Consider the following 15,493-nt stretch of genomic DNA (forward strand, 5'->3'; position numbering starts at 1 on the left):
CATGAGCCCAATCACCTGTGCCTCCTGGTCTCCAGAGCGTATCTGGGGAATGGAGTTCAGTGGCCTGATCGAGCTCATGGCAGCCATGATCTCCTGGGCTCAGGTGATCCTCCCACCTCAGCGTCCTGAGTAGCTGAGAATACAGCCACGCACCACCGCACCTGGCTAATTTTAAAATTAGCTATGTTGCCCAGGCTGGTCTTAAACTCCTGGCCTCAAGCAATGTTCCAGTGTCAGCCTCCCAAACTGCTCAAATTACAGGCATGAGCCAGGGCACCTTGTCCCCAGTGGCAGGGGGTGGAGCGATGGCTTAGGCATCCGCAAAGGTTTCAGGCAAGGAAGTGCAGGGGCTGGAGTCGGAAGTTGTGCAGGTGCGCCCTGAAGCCCAGGGCGCAGGGAGGTGACACAGGTAGATGCAGGTAGACAGATGACTGAGACGGATGCTGAGCAGTTACTGTTGGGTGGTGAATTGTCTTCCACAAAACTGCTCCCTCATGCCAAAAAGGTTGAGGACTGCTGTCTTTTAGAGGAATGCGTCTGGGCACACCTTGGCCTGTTGCTCTGAGTCCTGTAGGGCAGGGGTCCCCAACCCAAGGCTATGGGTCAGCAGCCATCTGTGTGGCCTTTTAGGAACTGGCCTGCACAGCAGGAGATGAGTGGCAGGAGAATGAGGAAGCTTCCTGTGTATTTATAGCTGCTCCCCTTTGCTCCATTACTGCCTGAGCTCCCCCTCCTGTCTAATCAGCATCAGCATTAGCTTCTCATGGGAGCATGAACCCTATTGTGAACTATGCGGGCACGCAATCTAGGTTGTACCCCCCTTTTTTTGAGGTGGAGTCTCGCTCTGTCACCTAGGCTGGAGCACAGTGATGCCACCTCAGCTCACTGCTGTCTCTGCCTCTCAGGTTCAAGTGATTTTCCTGCCTCAGCCTCCGGAGTAGCTGGGACCCCAGGCGCACACCAACATGACAGACTAATTTTTGTATTTTTAGTAGAGACAGGGTTTTGCTGTGTTGGCCAGGCTGGTCTCAAAGCCTGACCTCAGGTGATCTGCCCCTCTCAGCCTCCCAGAGTGCTGGGATTACAGGCATGAGCCACCGCGCCTGGCTGATTGTACCCTTTTTATGAGAATCGAATGTCTGATGATCTGAGGTGGAACAGTTTCATCCTGAAACCATCTTCCCCAATCCCCAAGTTCCATGGAAAAATTGTCTTCCACAAAACCGCTTCCTGGTGCCACAAAGGTTGAGGACTGCTGTTCTAGAGTGGGTAAGAATCAGCAACTGCCCATGGATCTAGATGAGTTTCCCGCTTCGCATGACCTAAGGTAGATGGCAGTGAAGGGCTGCATTCCTCCTTCACTCCCCAGCCCACACCCCATCTTTGTTGTCCTTCTCCGAGAAGCAAAATAAACAATTCCATCCTGTGTTAGGAACTATTAGGAACTATTTATCTACATTGGAATTCTCCTCTGGGTCACTGTGGACGAAACGATCTTAAGTAGCAATGAGTGGCGTTTGCTGATCTTCTGGAATTCAGTGCTACTAGGAATGATGGCTCAACGAAAAATCTACAACAAGCAAATATTGCATGTCAATTGCAAAACTCCGGAGAGGTCCGTGGAGATATTTAATGGTTGGACAAAGGTGTGGCATCCAGAGCAATGGGGTTGGATGTTGCTAATGGTGCCTTGGTGTTGGTCCCCAGCCTGCAAAATTCACCTTGCTCACTGCAGGGAGTGACCCCCACAAGCTGATGAGATAAAAGAAAACCAGCTAGAGTGAGGGCCTGAAGGCCAAGAAACCTTATCTTCTAAGCAACGACAGGATTAGGAGTAGGCTAAACCCCTTCCTTTCATCGTGCTGAGTGGAGGATTACCCTGGAAGCCCCTCCGGTCTCAAGAAGATGGTGAGGAGGAGGCCATGTCACGGGTCCTGTTTCAAACCGGATTATCTTCAGGAGCACAGGAATGAGCCTCTCCTATTTAATCAGCCTGGGAGGTGATGTCCCTGCCCCTTCTGAACTGGCTGCCTCTTCTGAAGGGCCTGGCTGTACCTGGGCCTAGCGGTATGCCTTCTCTGGGACCTCTGGCTTATAGAGATGGGTCATTTGGTGGATTTTTCACATCTCTAGTTTTATTTCCTTACCTTTGGCCATTATTCATCTGTAGATTCCTCTAAACCTGACAATGATTGTCTCCTTGTGAACAGGAAGCTCTTTCAGTTCCTGGAAGCCTCTAAGTAGTGCAGCAAAGTCTCTTTTCTTGACATGCCCACAGCTCCCTTCTCTGTGGCCTTTCTCTGCACCTACCACAGATGTCTTGCTCCACCAGTCCTCCCATTCCCCCCTGCAGGGACTCCCTCTATAGTTTCCCCAGTCCAGAAATCTCTGCTCTTGAACTCCCTGTTGCTGCAGACCCCTTGATCAGCCTTCTAAGTAAGTTCCACCTGTTTCCCAGCTGTCTCCAGCAGAGCACTTCCTCAGAGAAGCCGCCTCTGTCCTCTGAGCAGTGAAGTAAGATTGTGAAGGGAAGTCATCCCAAAAAGAATGGTGCTGTGGGTGACAGAGCTTAATCCCACTGGGGAAACTCCAGGAGCCATTGTAAACCCAGACCTCAGAGTTAACTTGCTCCAAGTGTGAGGGAGCTGGGGTATTTATACACCTTTAGGATAATGAAGCCCTCGTTCTGTGCCATCTCAGCACCTTGCTACCAACTGTCACACTTATTAGCATGCAGTGTGTCTTTGTTCTGCCCAGTGGACTCTCTCAATGTCCCCTGGGTGGGACATTGTTTCCCAGGGCCTGGCTGGTGGTTGAAATTCAGTAAGTCTCTCAACAAGGTAGTGCATGATGGAGCCAGGTAGGGCTAAGAAAAGGGGAGGTGTGAGCTACTGGCAAAATGTCCGGAGGTGGCCTGGGGCTAGAGCACCCAAAACTGCAGATCGGGCTGGTTTGGGGTGAAGACTTGCTGCCAGTGATGCCCCCTCTCCTGAGGAAGTCTAGGTAGAGCCCAGCCGAGGAGGAGGAAGGGAAAGTTAAGGCAATCTCAGCCATAGCTCCAGCTCCTTGACTGCAGGGACCTCCAGTGCAGGGTTAGACGTTTAGTGGGTTCAGTAGGTGTATTAGTCTGTTTGCTGTTGCTATAAAGGAATTCCTGAGGCTGGATGATTGATTGACTGATTGATTGATTTTGAGAGAGGGTCTCACTCTGCCATCCAGGCTGGAGTGCAGTGGTGCAATCATGGCTTGTTGCAGCCTCCATCTCCTGGGCTCAGGTGATCTTCCTGCCTCGGCCTCCTGAGATGCTGGGACCACAGGCATGTGCCATCATGCCTAGCTAATTTTTGTATTTTTTATGTAGAGATAGGGTTTTGCCATGTTTCCTAGGTTAGTCTAAAACTCCTGGGCTCAAATGGTCCTCCTGCCTCAGCCTCCCAATGTGCTGGGGTTACAGTTGTGTCACTGTGCCTGGCCTTGGGTGATTTATTTAAAAAAGGAGGCTTTATTTGTCTCACAGTTCTGCAGAATATCCATGAACCATGGCACCAGCATCTGCTTGGTTTCTGGTAAGGGCTTAGGAAGCTTTCAGTCATGGTAGAAAGGAAGGGGAGTAGGTGAGTGTTACATGGTGAGAAAGGAAACGAGAGCGGGGAGGCCCCAGACTCTGTGAGAACTTACTCTTTACCATGAAGGAGGCACCGAGCCATTCATGAGGGATCCAACCTATGACCCAAACACACCCACCACACCTCACCTCCAACATTGGAGGTCACATTTCAACATGAGATTTGATGGGGACAAATATTCAAACCTTATTAGTAGATAACTTCAAGTAGCTATGTTTATTCACATCACGAGTGCAAGCAGTTTATTTGGGAGGTGAAGAGAGCACCAGGAGGGGACTGGGGAAGTCAGACTGTGAAGGGAAAGCATCCCTAGAAGATTAGTACTATGGGTGACAGAGCTTAATTTCACTGGGGAAACTCCAAAAGCCAGTGTAAACTCAGACCTCAGAGTTCACTTGCTCCAAGGGTGAGGAAGCTGTGGTATTTATACAACTTTAGCATCAGATGCTTTAGTGTGAGAACCCCCTGGAACTCACCCTAGAGGAAGTTCTGCTTCAGGAGGCTTGGGGTAGGGCTGGAAATTTGCGTTTCTTATAAGCTCCCATTTGATGTTGCTGTAGCTGATGTGGGGAACTCACTTTTGAGAACCAATGGGTTAAGCAACCATGCCTTGAGCCCTCTCTGTGAGTCCCATTTTAATGGTTCACATTTCAGGTCTACATGAAGATGTTTAGTGAGTAAGGAAATTAGCAGGAGGTATTTGGTTCAGCCAGATCATAAATCAATATCCATTCATCTTCCGCCACCTCTCCCACATGCCTAGGGACCCTGGAGTTGATATTAACACCATCTCCCTCTTTTCAGTTCCTGGTTCCGTTCTCTGTGTTTTCCCCAGGCCAGAAATCTCTTCTCTTGAACTAGAAGAGGAATCTAATTATTTTTCATTTCATTGAGATATTCTTTGTAACTGGTATTATCGAGTTTTGTAAATGTTCTACATCTCTTTAAAAAGACCCCCACACACTGTAATCATGAAATTGAATTCCTGCCAGACATCAATTTTGTGTATTCCGGTAGGCTGTGAGGTTTTTTTTTTGTTTGTTTGTTTTTTAAGTCTTCCTGATAATGGCGTTTTAAAATCTTCTTTTGTAAAGACTCTTCCTTCCCGTGTTCCTAATGTTTGTTTTTTGGTATCTCGTCAGTTTCTTTGGTAACTATAGATTTGTATCTGCATGGCTTCATTAATAGCCATGGTTGTTGCCATTATGTAACGCTCTCTTTATCTTAAAGCATACCCTTGTTTTGTCCTGAATTTAGTTCTTCTTACTATAGTATTGTTGTTCTTGCTTGCCAGCTCACATTTGATTAAAACATTTTTTCCCAGCCTTACAATTTTGTTTCCTGATCTTAAAAGTAATGATCTTAAAAGTAATCTTTGTTGCAAAAATTCGAATGTATCAAAAAGCAAATATATTTGGAAAAAGTAAATACTGAAGAGACTAACCAGAGGCAACTGCTCATTCGCCCATGTCCTTACCCTCTTTAATGCACATTTTGCAGAGTTAAGATCCATAGTATACACAAGTTAATGTTCTGCTTTTTCCCCTGAAGTGTAAGGCATAATTAATGCCCTTTTTTATTAGAAAAGCTCTGCAAACATCATTTGAATGAGGGCAGATTGGTCTAATCTCAGACTCCACCAAGATCTGCTCGAGATGGGCTCAGGGAATGGGTGTGCAAAGCCGGGGACTGTGGAGAAGCAGACAAGGTCTTTTATTTTCATTTTGTCATTTGTTTCACTCAGTTTGGGTACTGAGACTGGCCTATGTTAAGCTCCAGTGAGATGCAATTCTTTGTACCCTGTACATCCACCTGAAATCAACGTTTGCCAGAAGTCACTGCTCACCAAGTCTGGTGGGCAGGATCTTTTGCTGCCCAGATCTTTTGCACCATCTGACGTAGTCAGGCAGCCTCCTTGATGGAGTATCACTCCTCCTGGGGCCCTGACACTACTCTGGTTCCCCTTTAATCTTTTTGCAGCTGTTCTTCTCTTCCTTGGTTTCTTAGTCCATTTGTTTTGTCTACAAAGAACACTGGAGGATAGGTAATTTATAATGGAAAGTTATTTATTTCACTCATGGCTCTGTAGACTGTACAAGAAGCAAGGTGCCAGCATCTGCTTCTGGCGAGGGTTTCAGGAGCTTCCACTCATGGGACAAGAGGAAGGGGAGCCGGTGAGATCACATGATGAGAGATGAGTGGAGAGAGAGAGGGGAAGAGGTGCCAGGCTCTTTTTAACAATCCGATTTCACAGGAACTAAGAGTCAGAACTCACTGAATCCTGTAAGAATGGTACCAAGCCTTTCAGGAGGGATCTACCACCATTACCCACACACCTCCAACCAGGCCCCACCTTCAGTACTGGGGATCACATTTCAACATGAGATTCAGAGGGGATCAACCTTATCACTTGGCCTCCTCCTCCTTTTTTTTTTTTTTTAAGACAAAATCTGGCTCTGTCACCCAGGCTGGAGTGCAGTGGCACAATCTCAGCTAAATGCAACCTCTGCCTCCCAGGTTCAAGCGATTCTCCTGCCTCAGCCTCCTGAGTAGCTGGGACTACAGGTGCACACTGCCACACCTGGCTAATTTTTGTTTTTTTAGTAGAGACAGGGTTTCACCATATTGGCCAGGCTGGTCTCGAACTCCTGACCTCGTGATCCACCCTTCTCGGCCTCCCAAAGTGGTGGGATTACAGGTCTGAGCCACCGCGCCCAGACTTCTCTCCCTTCTTAAATTGGGATCACTCATGATTCTCAGTATCAGGACACAATGGACAGTTTCCTCCATTGGAATGTTCTTACAGTTCCCCATTGGAATTGTCCAATGGGGTCTACCACTCAAGCTCAGAACAATTCATCCTCTTCCCTGAGCTTCAAACCTGTAAGGCCTCTATCTCCCAGATGTTCACCCTGGGTTTTTGAAACTGTAGCTCAGTTGGTCCAAAGATGAACTTGCATTGTTTGCCTTGAACTTTGTTTGGGGGATTGGAATGGGGAAATTCATGCTCACAGAGTTATCACAGTCATAATTCTTAACACACTCCATCATTGGTTCATGCATGGCCATTCTTTATTTTTCCTCACTTCTGATTGAGATGTAATTCACATACCATAAGATATACTGTAAAAATAAAAGAGACTGGGCATGGTGGCTCACACCTGTAATCCCAGCACTTTGGGAGGCTGAGGTGGGCAGATCACCTGAGGTTGGGAGTTCGAGAGCAGCCTGGCCAATATGGTGAAACCCCGTCTCTACTAAAAATACAAAAATTATCCGGGTATGGTAGTGCATACCTGTTATCTCAGCTACTCGGGAGGCTGAGGCAGGAGAATCGCTTGAACCTGGGAGGTGGAGGTTGCAGTGACCTGAGATCATGCCATTACACTCCAGCCTGGGCATCACAGTATGTTGCCATCTCCAAAACAAACAAACAAAACAAAAACAAAAAATAAAGTATACAATTCAGCAATTTTTAGTATATTCAAATTATTTACACTTATCACTTCTACCTAATTCCAGAACATTGTCCTCACCTGCAAAATAAACACTGAATCTGGGAGTAGTCTCTCCTGATTCTCCCCTTACCCCATTCCTTGTCAAATATTAATATATTTGTGTTACGATATATTCGCCTATTCTGGACATTTGATAATAAATGAAATCTACAACATGTGGCCTTCTTTTGCTGGCTTCTTTCACTTCACATTTTTAAGGTTCATCCATATTGTGGCATATATAAACAGTTCATTCTTTTTGTGACAATAATATTCTGGGTATAGATATAGCACATATGATTTGTATCTGTTGGTTGATGGGCATCTGGGTTGTTTCTGCTTTGGGGCTATTAGGAATAATAGGGCTATGAACATTCATGTATACGTTTTTGTTTGGACATGTTTTCGGTTTTCTTGGGTACATACCTAGGAGTAGAATTGCTGGGTTATATGGTAATCCTATGGTTAACTCTTGGAGAAACTGTCAAATTGTTTTCCATAGCCAGACTGTTTTCCACATCAGCTGCACCATTTTATATGATCACCATGAATATATGATGGTTCCAGTTTCTCCACATGCTTGACAACACTTGTTACTCTTTTTTTATTATGGCCAATCTTGTGGGTATAAGGTGGTATCTTGTAGTTTTGATTTGCATTTCCCTAATGACTAATTACTTTGAGCATCTTTTCATGTGCTTATTTTTCATTAATCTATCTTGTTTGAAGAAACATCGATTCAAGTACTTTGCCTATTTTAAAATAGATTATTTAACTTTTTAAATTATTGACTTGTAATTATTTTTTATATATTCTGTAAACTCATCTTTATCAAATACTCTGCCTCTTGAGCATCCTCTGGTATATATCGAGTTGGTTTCCCAGTTTCCAGAATTGTTAGCTTGGGGTCCTATGTCACACATCTGTCACTTGGTTAACCCTCTGAATCTGCATTCTAGCTTCCTCAGTGTTGTGGCTGTTGTCTTGCATTTTCTCTGGCTTTGGAAGGTTTATGGGTTTTGTTGTTGTTTGTTTATTTTAGAAATCCTCTTACTTTAGGTTTTTAGTGAATTTTGAGTAGTGCTCTCTGATTCATGAATTAAATTCATCATCTTATCCTAAAAGTTTTATATTCATCTTTGAGAATGTTTAATATAAATTGATAAACTGTCTTCCAGGTATGTGGCATTGTTTCATGGAGAATGTATGTGTCTTTTTCTCTGTATTCTCACCAATACTGAATCTTATTAATCTTTGCCATCTTTGTTGTTCTGATGCAGGGAAAACAGCATTTCATTTTTAAATCTGCATTTTAAAAATATATTGATGATGAACACTTTTTCATATGCTTAACTGTATATTTTTTAGAGATTTTCCTATTGATGACTCCTTATTCCTTTTTTATTGGAGTGTTTTTCTTTGTCTTGTTGATCTCCAAGAACCTTTTATTTTATTTTACTTTACATTCTGGGGTACGTGTGCAGAACATGCAGATTTGTTACATAGGTATACAGATGCCATGGTGGTTTGTTGCACCCATCACCCCATCATCTACGTTTCAAGTTCTGCATGTATTAGGAATTTGTCTTAATGCTCTCCTTCCCCTTCACCTCACCCCCAGCAGGCCTTGGTATGTGATGTGTTCTCATTGTTCAACTCCCCCTTATGAGTGAGAACATGCAGTGTTTGGTTTTCTGTTCCTGCGTTAGTTTGCTGAGAGTGATGGTTTCCAGCTTCATCCCTGTCCTTGGGAAGGATATGAACTCATTCTCTTTTTTATGGCTACAGAGTATTCCATGGTATACATCAGGAGCTTTTTATATATTAAACAAACTTTTACATCACTTTGCAGGCATTTCTCTCAATTTGTGCTTCTCACTTTAACTTATTCGTAGTCTTTTTTGATAAGTATAAATTTTACATCATATAGTCAAAACTATCAATCTTTTCTTTTTGATACCAAGGTCTCAGGAATGTGATTCATTATTCCTAGACTATACAAATATTAACATATATTTTTGTGGGTAAATACTTATTTTTAAAATAAATTCCAGACAGAGGAAATATTTTATATAAAGCATAAGGATTTTTAACATAGAGACTCTGTCCCAAGACATGGTTATCTCAATTTAATAGTCCTCCAACCACCAATCTGAAATTCACTATTTTCATCTGCTGAATTATTTAATATTTGGGAACACTGAAGCTGAATCATGTGATGACTGATTGGTTATAAAGAGGAGGCAGGAGTCAAAGAGGACCCCCAGGGTCCCTGCTCAGGTGACAAGATGGGCAGTGTGTTCTCATTGTTCCGTTCTCCCTTATTAGTGAGAACACACAGTGCTTGGTTTTCTATTCCTGTGTTATTTGCTGAGAGTGATGCCTCGTTAAGAATGGGATATGCTAAGAGTTAAGAGTCACAGGTTTGGGAAGGGTATGGACTTCACTTTTGGGATATGTCAAGTTCCAACGTCCTATGGAAATTTATTGTGCCTTTAAAACGTAGGTGAGGTGTAACTTTAGCCATCAAATTTTCCTTAAACTACTATGAGAAGCTTCTTTGTTTCTATAATTAGGGTTCTCAATACTCTTTTCTTTTTCTTCTTTTTTTTTCCTGAGCTGGAGTACTGCTCTGTTGCCTGAGCTGGAGCTCAGTGGTGCGATCTCGGCAACCTCCACCTCCCGGGTTCCAGCGATTCTCCTGCCTCAGCACCCCCCGAGTAGCTGGAATTGCAGGTGCCTACCACCGCGCCTGGCTAATTTTTGTATTTTTAGTAGAGATGGGGTTTCACCATGTTGTCCAGGCTGGTCTCAAACTCCCAACTTCAGGTGATCTGCCCACCTTGATGTCGCAAAGTGCTGGGACTGCAGGTGTGAGTCACCATGCCCAGCCCTCAATACTCTTTTTATATGTCTTATCAATACTTTACTTTTTTATTTAATTGCATTTTAGGTTTTGGGGTACACGTAAAGAACGCAAGATTGTTGCATACGTACACACATGGCAGTGTGATTTGCTGCCTTCCTCCCCATCACCTATATCTCCCCATGCTATCTCTCCCCAACTCCCCACCCCCCGCTGTCCCTCCCCTATTTCCCCCCAAACTTACCTTGTTATCTTCTTTGTTCTAAAGCAGGGGTCCTCAACCTCTAGGCTGTAAACTGGTTTATGGCCTGTTAGGGATGAAACTTCACAGCAGGAGGTGAGAGGCCAGTGAAGGAGTAAGGCTTCATCTGTATTTACAGCTACTACCCACGCTCGCGCGTTACCACCTGAGTTGTGTTTTCCATCAGATCAGCGGTGGCATTAGAGTCTCACAGAAGCGTGAACCCTACTGTGTGTGAACTGCGCATGCACGGGATCCAGGCTGTGCACTCCCTATGAGAATCCAATGCCTATGAACTGTCCCCGTGTCCCAACACCCCCAGATAGGACTGTCTAGTTGTAGGAAGAGCTCAGGGCTCCCACTGTTTCTACATGATGGTGAGTGGGCAGATCACGAGGTCAGGAGGTTGAGACTATCCTGGCTAACACGGTGAAACCCCGTCTCTACTAAAACTACAAAAAATGAGCCGGGCATGGTGGCAAGCACCTATAATCTCAGCTGCTTAGGAGGAGAGTCACTTGAACCTGGGAGGCAGAGGTTGCAGTGAGCTAGACTGTACCATTGTACTCCAGCCTGGGGAATAGAGTGAGACACTGTCTCAAAAAAGAAAAAGTAAAAGGAAGCTAAGTACGCAATAACTGTAATGCTCTTGAAAAATCCTGAAAACTTCCCTCCGCTCTGTCCATGGAGAACTTGTCTTCCACAAAAGTGGTTCCCAGTACCAAAAAGGTTGGGGACCGCAGTTCTAAAGCAATTCCATTTAGAAGAAAGAGAGGAACGAAATCCCAGCCCAAACTTTAGCTACGTGGTCATGGCCAAGACATTTAACTTTCCTGACCTTGTGTAAGTTGGGGTAATAGCAGCTTTCATGCAGAGTGTTCATTGTGAGGTTTAGAGGTAACACTTACAATGCACAAGGTCCAAGTCCTGACAGCATCATAAAGGGTACTGTTGCGTGTGCTCATGACATTATTTGGTTTGCCGGCTCCAGTCTATTCATCAGTGTTCAACTTGCATGTCATCCATGCTGGGAAACTATACTGAATTGTATTCATTTACCTGCCTGCCTCTAAATGGTAAAACACTTGATGGTTAGATGATCGCTTGCTCTGTGCTGTAGGGTCTAGCACACAGCTAAATTATAGTAATTGCTGAATAAGCTAATTTCAGTTGCACATGTGCAGAGATTTTTTTTTCAACTGCTGGCATTGTTCTGGAAGTTTTTGCACATCACATTGCACATATTTTGGCTTGAATGCTATAGTTATGTTGGTTTAGGTGTCAGAAATTGCCTATCTCCCACCACAGTCATGTGAGTTTCTTGATGATTTGGGCAGTTGTACATCTTGCACTAATACTTCCCTGTACGACAAGCATATCTGATCAATGTCTTGGCTGGTTGTATTCAAAGGTTGAAAGCGAGATGGCTCAGGTTAAAAAACTTTTTGGAGCAGAAGGTTATACCCTCTGGACCTCCAAAAGGGATTTTGGAGAAGAAGTCACACTGGCATTGTTTGCTTTTATTCTGGGTTTATAATGCAGAGATGGGAGAAGTCTTGTGTTTCCAAGAGATAACATTCTTCCTGTGTTGCTGAGGCTGTGAGTGAAATAGCCGAGAGACAACTTCTTATCATGCAGCTCCATGCTTGGCCAGGCTCTCTTTATTTGAACATCACCTGCCTTCCCTGCTGCCTGTAAAGAGCCTTCCTAATCAGAAATAATACTTGTTTTTGCCCCCAAACAGATCACAGCAGTGTGACAGCATTTGCTGTGTGGGTTTGTAATCCTAACTAGGCTGTGCATTTACATTTCTCTTTGTGTTTTCTTAGGCCCCAAGGAAGAAGGAATGAGCAAAGTGTGTATCTTTACACAAGCGATAGTGTGAGACCCTAGCTAAAGCTTCAGCAACTAACTGGCTTTTAAAAACAAGAACAACCACAAAACCTTTTTAGTTTGAACTAATTATAGGTTTACAGAAAGTTGCAAAGAGGTACAGGAAATTCCATGTAGCCTTTGCTCAGTTTCTTCTGGTCATAACATCTCGCAAAACTCTAGGATACTGTCACAACCCACACATTGGCTTTGCTACCTTGGCTTGTTAGCCCAAATGTTTGTGAAGTGTGGGAATGGCAGGTGGTTTGGTATTAGCAGAGCTGCTGTTCAGGCAGAATGTTCCACAATGCCATTCCAGTCCACATCTGCTCTGATGTCTTATAGTTCAATAGTCTCCATTAGCTAAAAGAAGCATGTTAGGTCTGTAGAACTTTGGGATGCTAATAAGAGCTGCTATTTATAGAAGACTCATATGCTACAGTAATAACGTGGACATTCGCTGTGAGCAGGCATGAGCATTTCATTTGCGCATAGGATTCACACTGCCTTTGACCTTGGGAACTTCAGGGTCCTGAATACAGAGCTCCCCAAAATGCTAGAGAAGGGTGAACTGGCCGGATGCTTCCCTTCTGTTATTCCATTTCTGGCTGCCAAATGTGTTTAAAGAAAACTTGAAGAAGTGACCAAGCACCAACATGTGACCCTGTTCCCTCCACGGCTTTGCATTTCTTGTGTTCTGTTTTGCTTTCTCTTTAATGACTATGACTTTTTCTATTTCAAGGAAGAGATTTGCCAGCCTCAGAGCATTCGGAATCAATATTGCTGTAAATAAGAACATAATGAAAGAAAAACACACCCCAGCCTGTAGACAAATTTGGTTGCTGAAATTCATGTGTTGTTATTAGAATCAGCTGCAAATGCCAGACTTTCAAATGTCTTTGATGGGGTAAGACAGGGGGGAATGCTCTTTTAAACTGGGGAGACAACTTGGGAGCTCTTGGCTAGGTAGCCTACAGCCTATATGTACTATTATGTTTCCTTGTAGGTTTGGTTTTCTAAAAGGTAAAATTTAAATGGAAGAAGGGGTAGAGAGGAATTTCTCAACAAAGGAATTGGAAGCCGAGATGGCTTTCCTTTTCAAAGTGCCTCTGATGAATGCACAACCCGGTGTGTTATATTTAGTTTAACACTTTGGTATTTTGCACCTCACATCTCTTTGCTTTTCTTTTTGTCTTTTGCTTTCTTTTGTCCTTGCTTTGATCTCACTATGGAATCGCCCTCAAAATGCTTTCATAGACAGCAAAAGCCTCCCTCTTTAATCTCCCTCATTCTTCCTCAAGTTTCTCACACTCGCCTCATTTTCTCTCCAGTCCATAGTCAGCAAGTGCATTATTTAAGTCTGCAAAGCTGAGGGATGCTTGGAGAATAAGATATGCAGTGCGGCCACCTCCCGGGTTATTTCATCCTGCAGTTTTACATGCTTGCTTCCTCACCATGGCTGTTCTTCCAGCCCAGGATTTCAGAGACAGATGGGCCCAGGCCATGGTGGCAATGCTGGGGTGGGGTGTATGTATCACCAGATACACGGCTCCTGTACCCCTGAGGCTTCTTTGGACCTTCATTGTATTGTTCAGAAGAGTTGGAAGCTCAGAAGGTTCCTCGGAGGCCCACTCTTTTGAGCCCTCTGAATCAGCCCTTAGGGTTCTTCTCTGCAGAGCATTGACAGCAGTCAGCAGAAGGCAGCCTAGGAAAAGTAGGCACCTGCCTCAAGTCCAGAGCCCGCTGCTCCCATCCTGCAGCCTAGGAAAGGTAGGCACCTGCCTCAAGTCCAGGGCCCACTGCTCCCATCCTGCCTTCTAGCCAGCTTTCCACTCATGGCTGCAGCCCTAGTCCCTTACCTTCCCCTCTGAAATTGGTGCTGATGACTGCAGATTCAAAAGAAAAGGGATCATTTTACTGGTGCTTTGCAGTTATATTTGGTCCTCATGCAACCCTGTATAGTGGAATAAGCTTGTGCACACTGATAGTCTGTAGTCAGAGTGGGTGTTTCCAAGCTACTAGAGGGAGCTGGCTCTCAGGGCAAGTCCAGACCAAGCCACAGCTGCTTTATATGAGCAGATAGACAACTTCAAATTTCACAACATCTCTTTCACAGGAATCAGAAGTAGAATGGTGATGCATGTAGGCATGTCACTTACAAATGGAGTAACCTTGGGAAAGTTGCTGGAAATTCTGTCTTAGTCCATTTGAGGACTGCTATAAGAAGTACTATAAGAAGTACCTTAGGCTGGGCACTGTGGCTCAAGCTTATAATCCCAGCACTTTGGGAGGCTGAGGCAGGAAGATCACTTGAGGCCAGGAGTTTGAGACCAGCCTGAGTAACATAACAAGACCCCATGTCTACCAAAAAAATAAAAATAAATTATTAGCCAGGCATAGTGGTGCATACGTGTAGTCCCAGCTACTTGGGGTGGAGGGGCGCTGAGGCAGGAGGATTGTTTGAGTCCATGAGTTGGAGGCTACAGTGAGCTATGATCATTCTATTGTACTGTAGCCCAGGTGATGGAGGGAGACTCTGTTTCTAAATGAAACAAAATGCAATAAGAAATAATAGCTTAACTATTATGTATCCGTAAGAATAAAAAATAAAGAATTTAAAAAGAAATGCCTTAGACTGGGTAATTTATAAGCAATGAAATTTATTGCTCACAATTCAGGGGTCTGGGAAGTCCAAGGTCGGTGTCTGCCGAAGGCCCAGTCCTCATACTTGTCTTTCTCTCTGTGTATCCATGTGTGGGAAGCGATGAACCATATCCCTGGGGCCTCTTTTGTAAGGACACTCATCCCATTTATGAGGGTTGAGTCGTGACCTGATCACCTCCCAAATGCTTACCCTCCTAATATCCCTTGTGGAGGCCCTGATTGGCATTTAATGTATGAATTTTGAGGGAACAGACATTCAGAACATAGCATCCTCTCTGTGTTTTATTTTTCTCATCCATAAAGTGGGGATAATTATGTCCTTACTCCACAGAGTCTTTAAGATTAGCTGGGTGTGGGGGCACACACCTGCAGTCCAAGCTACCAGGGAGGCTGAGGCAGGAGAATTGCTTCAACCAGGGAGACAGAAGTTGCAGTGAGTCGAGATCACACCACTGCACTCCAGCCTGGGTGACAGGGTAATGCTCAAAAAAATAAAAAAGGGAAATATGAAGGAGTTGCTGTAGGTCAGCAGCATGTGGCGCTTAATAAGGACTCACGAAGTGTGAAGACACATGTGGAATGTTGCAAGTTTGCGAGACAGCCCATTCACTGGTTAAATTAGCAACGGAGATCTGCATTGGCTGACTAGTGTTCTGGAGTGTTTCCTGATTAGCTGACATTTTTAGTCAGCTTGGTTAGCAATTTGGGGATATAAATATTTCATTAT

General features: G+C 44.3%; 1 protein-coding gene across 2 annotated transcripts in view; it reads left to right on the plus strand.

Moving 5' to 3' along the window:
• Positions 1–15,493, plus strand: part of GALNT17 (polypeptide N-acetylgalactosaminyltransferase 17) — a 531,829-nt gene that overhangs the window by 237,595 nt on the left and 278,741 nt on the right. The window lies entirely within an intron of this gene.

The sequence above is a fragment of the Saimiri boliviensis genome, chromosome 20 (genome assembly GCF_048565385.1).
Source record: "Saimiri boliviensis isolate mSaiBol1 chromosome 20, mSaiBol1.pri, whole genome shotgun sequence".
NCBI lineage: Eukaryota > Metazoa > Chordata > Mammalia > Primates > Cebidae > Saimiri > Saimiri boliviensis.